Raw genomic sequence first — 12,105 nt, 5'->3', positions numbered from 1 at the left:
GTAAAGTTAATACTAAGTAAATGTTTATTTACTCTTTGGCATAACACCACAGGGCACTTCATTCATAGTTAGATCATTTTTTTGTTTTGCATTTTATACTTTTATAGTTTTGAAGATCATTTTACTTACCTGTTGCCTTCTCTTTTTACTTGTGCTCAAAAGAAGACTTTATAAGGCAGAAACAATTTACTGATCCAAGGGTTTCTACCTCACTGGAGTTGCCGATGGAGGATGCAATCCCACATGAACTCAAGCAGCTCGTATCAATGAGTTCCTCCTGATGCACGCGGTCTGCTGGTTCCTATTTAACTTGTATTAAAGATCTGTTTGCTGTCAGTAGCGGCTATCAGAGGTGAAAAAGAGGAAAATATACAAAATATACAAGTTGGTGTAATCACTGTCAAGGTAAGAATTGAAACCGTAAATTATTTCATAGTTGAAGTTGCACAGAAAGTTTCTTTGTTTAAAGATAGACAAGTTTGCAAATTTCCCAATGCTTTTCAATAAGAGATTTTGAAAATTTAAAAATGTGTGCAGTGCAATCTGATAACGATATCTCATTAAAAAGGGAATTTTTCTCTTCGAGTAACTGCCAACAAAATTTGTCAGGTGGGCAAAACTGTTTTATGTGGACAGATAAATAGACAGTCAGATATGGCTATTGCAATATGCTTTGCATATTACATGGGAACGTACCTAAAAAAGAACAGAATTGATTAAATAAGGATATAATTTAAAAATGTTATATTAAAAAAGTAGGGGTCAGTGAATTTTAATGCTATACTCTGTGTGTAGAGAATACTCCTTAAAGAAGACACCAGTGGATTGCTATATGTGAGCTTTCTGGAGGATGGCTACGAGTTTTAAACTGCTTTGAATTTCGTATGAAGCCAAAATACTTAGGTTTATACATAGGAGACTATGAAAGGTGTTTCAAGAATTAATCAAAAGCCTTAGGCAAGTTCCAGCCAATGACAATCATGTGGTGAGGATCAAATGATTGACGAAAGGGGCCAATGAAGGTTGACCTGAATTAGACAGCATAATACGTGAGCCACAGTCAATGAACTATCAACTGAGTACAACAATGGTACTGAAAGAAACGTACAGTATGAGGACAGGCATACATGATGTGGTGTAATGAATCACATTTTCTGCTGATTCACCCTGAATAAAGGAATGAATTTTCATAAAACTCCATGGATTCATCATGATGAGTGTTAATAATTCAGGTTGGAGTCGGCATTGTAATAGTGTGTGGTGTGTTTTTGTGCAATACATTTGGTCCCACAGCAGAAACCATTCAACCTTCACTTAGCAGTCCTAGAACCTGTAATATATAACAAGTAACTTAGACCAGGGGGATCAACGGACTACATATACCCAATAAAGTGGTCATTTGGTGTGTTTATTATAGAGAACAGGATGTGCCAGTTTAACTAAAAGCTGTATGTGTTACCTTTATAACAAGGGTCCCCAACTCTGGATCTGGAGGGTCCCAGTTATTGCAGGTTTCAATCCTAACCCTTTTCTCAATTAATGACCTGTTTTTACTCCTAATTAACTTCTTTTGAATTAATTTTATTTGACTTGCTCTTAAAGACTCAGCCCCCTTAATTGTTTCTTTTTCCTTAGCTAGCAGCCAAATAATAATGAGATACAAAAACATGACCAGCAAAATATGACCAACACTGTCGATCATACATATCTGAAAATAAAGAAAGGTGAAGGTCTCAGGAATGGTGATCTGCTCAGGTCCCCAAAACATTTTACCAGTGTTCTTGGAAAAAATAAAATCAAAAATTTCAGAAATGTCTGCTATTGCACAATGAGAGCAGCAACAAGCCATAGAATTAAAAAATGGGTTTAATTAACAACCAGAATCAGAGGCTAATTAAGCAACTGGTTGGAGTGGAATTGGTTGGAGTTTCAGGCCTCGACTTAGTTGGTCTTCTGCTGGCTCATATTGTATTTCTGTTTGGGTGCCATTTAAGGAAAGAAATGAAGCAATTCAGAGGAACGATAAAGAAATTCAGGAGAACAAATTTTAAAAAACAAATCAATTTAAATTCATTCAAAAGAAGTTGATTAGGAACAAAAACAGGTCTTAAAGAAAATTAAGAAAATGGTTAGAATGAAAACCTGCATCCACTGGGGCCATCCAGGACCTGACTTGGGAACCCCTGCTCTAGAAATTATCAAAAAACACAACAACATACAGCATTAACAGAAAAATAAAATAATAGAAATAATAATAAAAGTGTGCAACAACAAAAGCAGTCAGCTCAGCTAATTAATGACAGTATGCTGCCGTGGATGCCCAAAAACATGCAAGCTGGCAGGTGGGCAGTGTGGTGTGGTAGGTGAGGCCACAAGGTTGTTAGTTCAATTCCTACCTTTCACTCAGTGTGATCTTTCTCAAGTCACTTAACCTGCCTGTGCTCTAACTGTAAAAAGTATATGTGTAATTATATATCAATATAATGTGTTCTGTTCCTTTGAGCCACCTTGGGTAAAGGTGTAAGCCAAATACGCATCAATAATAACAAGTTTTCTTCATAGGGGATAATACTAAAATGAATAACAAAGAGACATCACTGGCATAAAAAAACATGTACTATATACTGTATTAGGAAAATAAATTACAGCAAGCATCCTTGTTGACACAGAACAAGAAACACTGCACCTGTGTGCTTAAAACTGTGAGAAAAGACTACTAAGTAGACAGTAGAGCAGAGCAACTGAAGCTCTAGGCATTTGAAACAGTCAAGTTTAACCATTGCTGAGTGTGATTTAAATATTTAGGGAATGAATATGACGTTTGTAGTCTTTTTACTTATCAAAGACCACATGAAAAAGGCTGGCACAGCCTCTTTTGTAAGTTGCTATAAATTAGTCACCTCTTGATATTACTGCAGTGTCGCATGACACAGATCCACTTGCTCGAATTGTGAAGAAAGCTGCCTGGGGCTGATACAAGCAGCCTCCCGCTTTACAGCCTCTCCATCTTATCCTTTTCAGAGTCATTAAGACCTGATTTATGAAGTAGCCGAAGGATGCAGAAACATAAGCTCATTTCAGAACACCTATTGGAGAATTTATTAGGGAATGCAGAGAAACACATCAGGACTGAACCTTGACCTCAATGGACATGTAAAGATGTAAAGCCTTGAATCCTGACTCGTGTAAACCTCAAGCAGTTCAGCAGCCTAAAACAGAAGATGTGTCAGCAAAGAAGACTCTTTTTATGCAAAAGATATGTAAAAATCTCTTTCGGAATCTGAGAAGGATTTTTCATAATAATGCTATCAGAACACAAACGTTAGAAAACAAAGGGCTGACCTTGGAGGCTGGGGGGGTTTTGTTGGGTAGGATTAAACAGTCCTGGATTTCCAGGTCAAACAGATCCCACTGGGAAATGCAGGATTAATAATTTTCTGAGAGACACCATACAGAATTAATGAGGGTACCTGCAATGATGCCGGCCAGCTGCTGCATTCTGGTTATGGGGTAGAGGCTGCGTGCTATAACAATCGCTGAAGCTATTTTGTCGGCATGCCTGTTCTCTCCATACCTTCTCAGGATAGACGCAAGCGCCTGTTGATCTAAGCTGTTCACCACGTCAGCAGCGCTGGGCAACTCAAGGCACCTACGCAAAAAGGAGGGTCCAATTAGCTCACTGACGTCAGCATTCATTGACATGGGGCGAAGCGCCCAGGAACACAACTGAAACCTTGGCGTCTGCAGAAGCAGAGAGACAGGCGGGCTGTGAATCCAGAAAGCCCAGACAGCCTTGCATTATTAAAGAAACAAAACAAGCAAACCAATAAAAACTGTGCACTTTGTCCTTTCCATGAATTCAGTGCTAAGAGCAAAAATAAAGCAAATAAATAATAAAACCATAACCATCAACCCCACCCCCTGCACCCCCCTCAGCTAAACTCAGCCCCCCAAAGCAGTCAAAGAAAGGCTATGATCTCTGCATATTAAGTTTGCTGGCAGCCTTCATTCTTTAATCTGTATGAAACTCGCACATTTCAAACCAAACAGCTAGCATATCAATAAACAAAACTGATCTGTTTGATATTAAAATGCCATACATTCACTATTCAATTAAGCAAAACGAAAAAGGAAGTGATGCTGTCTGACTTATTCTTTAGGGCTTAAAGAAAGAACCTAAATGAATTCTGCTGTATTCTTTTTAACTTTATCTTTCTCTGATTTATCAATACCTGTTCTAGCTCTGAGGCCAACTTTATACAATGCCTGTAGCACGAGTGTCTACGTAGGAAGTTTAACAAAAGCATAAGAATTTTTCTAAAAATTCCTGAAAATGATATATTGCTAGATACTAGCCTCCTTCCATTTATTTTGTGAACCTGCAGTTTTAGGGCCATTAAAGTTATTGAGCACCAGGCATGAACCATACAGCACCCTCGCAAAGGGGGCCTGGCTAGTGTCCAAACAGCCTCACACACATCTTTGGGATGTGGGATCACCCTGAGAAATGCCAGAATGCACGTGGGGAGGCCAGGATGGGAAACCAGACTCTACAATTGTAATACAAAATGACTAACCCCTAGCCTCCTGTAAATAAGACAAAAAACATGAATACCCTTTGGACCACTTCACTTTTTAGAACAGTAAAAATAAAAGCACCTCTCTTGGACCAGGTCATACCATTGGACAATCAAATCAGCAATTGTCTGTAGTGGCTAAGACGAGTTTGTTATCAGCATTGGGGCGCAGAAGCTACCCTTTTTCTGATCTTTAATTTATTTAGCACTAATATGTTAAGAGGATGATTGAGATTATTTAAACAAGATACATGCAGACTGCGTTAGGAGTCTTTATCCTTTACTTGCCTAATTAAACTAGGAGGACACTGATTTCTACAGATTGTCAAAAAACAGTATGAAAGCTATGCAGACTGACACTTTATCATATTCATGTATGAATCAAAGAAGGCTGCATTGTGACACAAACATGTATTTTAATTAAGGCTTAAAGATTGCTTAAAGAACCAGTGGACATTTTCTTTGATCAAACAAAACCCATTCTTCTGCTGCCCTGCCTAGAGATTCATTAGACCTTACCTTGAAAAGACTGGAGAACTGATCTTTGGGTCATGGGTGACAAAAAAGCACTCAGTGGAAAGAGGGGAGCCAGCCTTCATTCTTTAAGTTTAACAAGTTGGTGACGAGCGTCATCATCCTGATTACGTCAATTTTTAGTCCCACATCAACAGTAGGACAGAGGAGGCTTTGTACTGCCAGCCTTTCATGCATCTGTCTGAAGTCTGCAGGCACTTTGCCTCTCAACAAAGACCAGCGCTTAACAATTTCACTTGAATAAACAACAACAACAAAAAAAAAAAACCAGAAAGAAAAATCTTTCATCCATCCATATTCTCTAACCTGCTGAGGTGAACAATTCTTTCGGACCCTTAGGGAGCTGAGAGGTGAATGAGTGCTCGTCGTGCAGTTTAGACAGCTTGTAGGATTTCTTTTCAGATATATTAAAGCACAATTACAAGGGAGAAAAGGGAGTTTGGCATCTTTTCTATTGAAAAAAAAGGTGTACATTCTTTAACGGGTTGTAGCCGAGCTGTGTCACAGTCTCGGTTTTACATCAAATGAACTAATAAAATACTAGTTGGAAGTATCTATCTATTGACAAATCAGACTCACTACTAATAAGTTTCAGACCTCTGGGTTTCTTGAAAAAGAGAACTGCCTGTGCTGACATAGTGGATATAAATGGATAGAGCAGTACTCAGATGAGGCACACATCTCTTTTGTCGAAATTATTTTTTCTTTTCAGCATTTATCCACAATGGAAAACGTTCATACTTTTTACAACATATACTGTCTTAATCATATGTAAAATAGTTAAGTCCAAAACAATTTGCTGAAAATTGTGAAAATCCTTAAAGGGAAAGACATTAAAATCCGGGGACTATAGCGAATTTGTTGCAGCCAACCATAAAATCATGGAGAGCTGGCTGAAGAAAAATTCCAGGCATAATTTACCCGTTTATCTACACCTGTAAATGTAAAGCGAACTGGCCATGTAAACTTGTAAACCCGTTAAACATCCTAGTACATACATAGTACATGCTATTAATTTTATTGTTGTAGTGCCAGTGCCAAGTTCCAAAGAAATTATTTGCTTTTTACATTCTATATCCATTGCCACACTTGGAATTCATTTGCTACTTTCACGTTTTTATAGGTTACCCTGTAGCTGACTTTGACGTTACTTGTTTACATGATTCAACCTGTTAGCTCCATTACATAACTTTCGCTTTTGAAGTTGCTGTCCTCAGCTACCACTTTTGCATCTTCAAAATGGCAGTGTCATCTTCATTTTCATGAAGGCGATGTGGCAAGTGACAGAAGCACATCAACAGGGGTCTTGATTACTTTATTGACAGGTGGCACAGCAGTTAAGTGCCATGCTGTCATGCAGTGCAGCATAGGTGTTAATCACTGCACTTCTGAGTGGTAATCTGTCCATTATATGCGGGTAGGTTAATATTCTTGCATGGAGCTGCAGAATTGCTGGTCACTTGGCTGCTCTCCATTACTGAGCCAATGCTGCAAATGGTGTTCCAGGTCCAGGTCTCAGCTTTCAGACTCTCCATCCACTGCTGCCTAGTTTTACCACACTTTTTCCCAGCAACATGAGCCTGAATCTCCATTGGTGACCATACACCCAAGTCAATGGACCTAGGCAGATGCAGATGTGGTGGTGGAGCTGCAAAGGTAGCGATCTCTCTGCTGTCTTCCCCTGTGTACTGACTCTCCAGCAACTCTAACCCATCCCAGAAGGTCCATTTTAGGTTTCCATGGTACTTTGTACTTTGCTACTCTTGTTCTGCTTCTGACATCAATGTACTGCCATGCTGGCACAAAAAGCCAATATGGATTTCTTACTCTTTACATAACTCTTTTAGATAGCTCACCATCCTTAAAAAGGCTGCTCTCTGCTGTGGCACTAGTTGGAATTGATTTGTGACTTTACAAGCTTTTTGTATTAGCAGGCTCCCCTGCAGATGGCTATGAAGCTGCTCATTGCATACAAACTATACAAACTGATCTTTGAGTCTCGGCCGCCACACGCCAGGTCCTTGCAGGGGTAGGCGGTGCAGGTCAAATGCAAAATAATTAGCCACATGGAGCAGCACTGATCAAAACAAACCTTAAAGCCCCCAACCAAAGAGGCAGAAAAACATTTGAGACCCTGTGAAATAATAATATTAACAAAATGATTTATTACACTCTATTATCTATAATCTATTAGGAGCATAACTTCAAAAAAATGCTGCATGGCATGGACAATCAGTACCATGAAGACTGGAAATCTGTGAGTGCAATGATATACACCTAAGGGATGGCTACCTCTGCTGCTCCTACACCACTTCTCTCACTGCTTCTGTGCAGAGTGTGTCATTCTATGTCTGGCAGTGCTGCTGCAATTATGTGATAAACATTAGGTGTACAGCCTTTAGTGGCTGGTTCTGGCAAATTCTAGGACCTCATTGGTAGTAGGTATGAATGGCCTCAACTAGGTCGGCTGTAAATTGGTGAATAACCGTACACACGTATACCTACACACTTGTACCGACTTCTTTAGAGAACCTAACCTTCATGTTTTTTAGGAAAGTGCAGAACACATAGTCACATGCAAACCTCCAAATGGAAAGTGATTGAACCTTGTCTCCTGCAGAGTTACCCACTGTACCCACTAGATTGGTGTACATCCAGCATATAACTTAAATCTGTAACAGTTGAGTGTGATGTCTGAGAGAGATTAAAGAGCATTAAAGATTAAGTGCTTTAGTATTGTGGAGAGGCTGGAAAAATTCCAACAAATGGTTCTTGGTTTAATTCTGATTAGTATGAGCACGAAAAAAAATGTCCTCTAGGCTTTAAGACCAGAAAGGATGGTTTGAAAGTCAGCAAAAGTTAGACAGAATGGTAAAGTTACAGGTCTCTAGTTTTGGTGCAGGGGAAACTCTTGCAATCTTAGACAGAGAAGAGTTGTACTGCGTGTGAAATCATAAGACTGAAATATCTAGTGCATAAAAAGATGGAAAACAATGAAGAGGAAGAAGAAAAAGAACAGCCTGAGAAGTACAAAGTCATTTGCATTGATTTCATTCTTACAAAATAATCTAATTTATGGAATTACTATATGTAAATGTCCCCTCTCGTCACAATGGTAGCTGTGACATTGCAGTGGCCAAGACGTCTCTCATTCCTTGATTGTTTAGTGCTGCATATCATCATCAAATACACTTTGAATAATTTCTTTCTTGGCTGGCTCAGCAGAATCCTCTGAAATAATCATCTGCAGCTTGGAAACTGAGTTGCAAGAGTGTTGGTTAAGATTCCATCCTGCATAAGATAGATTGATTAGATAGATAGCTTATATTTGTCCCCAAGGGCAAATTAAAATTTTACAGAAGCTCCAAAAAAATAAAATACTTCTCTTATAAATGTATCCACTGGAATGAATGATCTCTTCAACTCTGGTGCAAAATTTATAGCATCCAGACTGGAAGAGGTGTGGCTTCTGGAGTCCAGGGCGTGGTTAGGGCCGAAGACAAAAGGGGTTGAAAGTTTAGCAACAGTGCCCCTTCTCATCCTGGAATTGAACCTTTTACCTTAAGGAGATAAAAATGTCCCCTAGGCATGCATGTGTGACACCACAGAGCCTAATGCCATTGTTAAAATGAATTTTGCTAAATGATTTAACTAGACACTTAATACAAAATGCTTTTTGGTAATGGCCTGGAAGTGAACATGATTTCTATATGAAACAAAGTAATAATAGGAAAATGTATGAATCCAAAGTATACCATTTTCATTTACATTAGTAAACTTAGTGTTAGCGAACTCCAAGCTCTTTGCCTAATGACCTGAAATGTACACATATATAATTTCTTTAAACAAGCACTTGTTTTGTTATACTTGTACCTTTTGTGAAAGTGTTTTATTTGATACTAGCAAAATACCCCTGCTTCGCAGCAGACAAGTAGAGTGTTAAAGAAGTAATGAAAAAGAAAAGGAAACATTTTAAAAATAATGTAACATGATTGTCAATGTAATTGTTTTGTCACTGTTATGAGTGTTGCTGTCATATTATATATATATATATATATATATATATATACATATATACACATACATACATACACACATTATATATCTCTCTATATATATATAGCTATATATATATATATATCTACTAGCAGAATACCAGCTTCGCATGAGAAGTAGTGTGTTAAAGAAGTTATGAAAAGAAAAGCAAACATTTTAAAAATAACGTAAGATGATTGTTAATGTAATTGTTTTGTCATTGATATGAGTGTTGTTGTCATATCTATCTATTTATATATATATATATAGCAAAATAGCTGCATTGGCAGCGGAGAAGTAAAAAGAAAAGGAAACATTTTAATAATAACGTAACATGATTGACAATGTAATTGTTTTGTAATTGTCATGAGTGTTGCTGGCATATATATATATATATATATATATATACACACACACACACAGACACATATATAAACATATATATACATATAAACATATATATATATATATATACACATCTATACACATATATATATATACAGTTATATATATACATATACACACATACATATATATACACATACTGTATATATACACACACACATATATACATACTGTATATACAACATATACATATCTACATATATACTGTATATACACATATATATACAAATCTACATATATATATCTACATATATATATATTAGGTGGGACTCGATTAAAAAATTAATCCAATTAATTAGAGGCTGTGTAAGAATTAATCTTGATTAATCGTATGTAATCGCTTACGTAAATTTGCCCCAAATCTCAAATTTTTTTTTTATTTAAAACGGTTTTAGTGGGCTTACAGAATCAAATAATAGACATGGACATGAATATTGTAAACTGAAGCTGTTTTAATTTCTGAAAAAAAGCTTTTAAACTGCATTTGAATTCAAAACAGAAAAAAAATATCATCCCTGGTTAAAATTGGGCAGACTTAAAAATAAAGTGGTAGTTTAAGTACTTTAAGTACATTTTCAGAATAGTATTGTCTTTAAATAATAATAACCAAAATTTCACCATAAAGTGCAGTTTTTCTTCTTAAAAAATAAGTCAGAAACATAAAAGGTAATTTGACCAGCTTACTCTTTAAACTCTGAGTAACATTAGCCAAAATTATTTTGTACATTAGGCTAAAACAGTGTGATCATTGAACATTTTGTAATTAGATGTATTTAGAATTACTAACGGTCACGGAAGTCCAATGATCCCCAGTAAGAGCCACAAAGTCCGCTTTCTGTAATGCATCTAATTTTGCTTGCTTTTCAGTGTGCACAAAACCATGCTTTTATCAAGGGCTCGGGTAGTCGAAATGATCAGTCGTAGGAACGCTTTATTCCGACTCTAACATTTTTGTAGCTGTGATGTGTGCATCAGTGTAATGGATGTACCAGGAAATCATGCATTGACAAAAGTTCCCGCTTGCTTGGAATTGAAAGTGTGATTAAATGCGTTATTTTTTAACGCGTTATGGAGTACATGCATCGAAGCTTCTCAACTGTGCTTGTGCTAAGAAAGGGAAAATTTTAAAATAACGTAACATGATTCTGCGTTAACCTAATATTTTTTCATACGTCCCAAACCAAGGAGATGGGAAGGTAAAATAAATCTGGGAGCACGCGTACATAGTCAGTACATCCTCTCTCGGGAATCGAACCTTGAATGTCGGCGTTAGAGGCGAAGACTCTACAATTGCGCCACCGCTTGTCTATGCTAAAGTATGTATTGTAGATCTGGCTATAGATACACATTTATATATATACCCGTATATCGCAGTGGAGAAGTAGAAGTTATGAAAAAGAAAAGGGAACATTTTAAAAATAATGTAACATGATTGTCAATATACAGTAATTGTTTTGTGAGTGTTATTGAATGTTGCTGTCATCAAGGATTTGATTATCATTATTTCTTTCAATCAGGCTCGTATTTGTACGATGTGTTCAAGTTACATTCCGTGTTTGTCAATCGTTGTAAAGATAAGAGGTTTCATTCATCGATTAGTTCCTTACTGCATCAATAAACAGCTCGTCTTCCTTTTTATCTGTGATGTGACAAACTGCATGCACGGGTTTTTTTTACGCTGTCTTCCTTTAGCGGACATTGACTTTTTCCACCGTGTGCTTTGTTTCCACAGTAGCTGCATTTATGAATATGCTTATCAGACGCTTCATATTTTTTGCTGCCTTTTCAATTGTGTAATTCGGTTTTGTTCAGCGCTTTTGGAACTGTTGCTTTTATCTGTGCACTGCATCAGTTCACGTGAGCCACTCGGTGTACTTGCATCGAAGGTTCCCAGCTGTGCTGGTGCCATCTCGTGCTATGTCCATAGCTTTATTTAATGTTACCTTAGTCCTGGCCCTTAAAACTTTCTCTGGCAGTTTCGCTGAGTTTGTGTCAAACACCACCCTGACCATCTCATCTTCCTCTCCATAAGCACAGTCCTTCACCCGTGAATATTTACCCGTGGCAGTTTGCTATTGGATTGCCGCTGACGGATGGCCTTATATGGGCAGGCACTAAATTACAAACGCCAGCGGCAGCCTGTCTATGAACTTAATTTAAAGTGTAGGTTTACATCGTGCTTTGTTTCCGAAGTAGCAGAACTCGCTTCTTATTGTTTCGCTGCCTTCTCAATTATATAATGCATGTTTTCTTGAGTGCTTTTTTGAGGTCTTCCTGGTTTTCTATGTACTGCGTGATTACGTGGGAGGCGTGATGATGTCACACGAAACTCCGCCCACGGCGTTGAAGCTCATCTCCATTACAGTAAATGGAGAAAAACTGCTTCCAGTTATGACCATTACGCGTAGAATTTCGATATAAAACCTGTCCAACTTTTGTAAGGAAGCTGTAAGGAATCAACCTGCCAAATTTCAGCCTTCCACCCACACGGGAAGTTGGAGAATTAGTGATGAGTCAGTGAGTGAGTGAGTGAGTGAGTGAGTGAGTGAGTCAG

This window comes from Polypterus senegalus, chromosome 1, assembly GCF_016835505.1.
Source record: "Polypterus senegalus isolate Bchr_013 chromosome 1, ASM1683550v1, whole genome shotgun sequence".
NCBI classification, from domain to species: Eukaryota; Metazoa; Chordata; class Cladistia; order Polypteriformes; family Polypteridae; genus Polypterus; species Polypterus senegalus.
The sequence above is the reverse complement of the archived record's forward strand: the minus strand, read 5'-3'. Positions refer to the sequence as shown.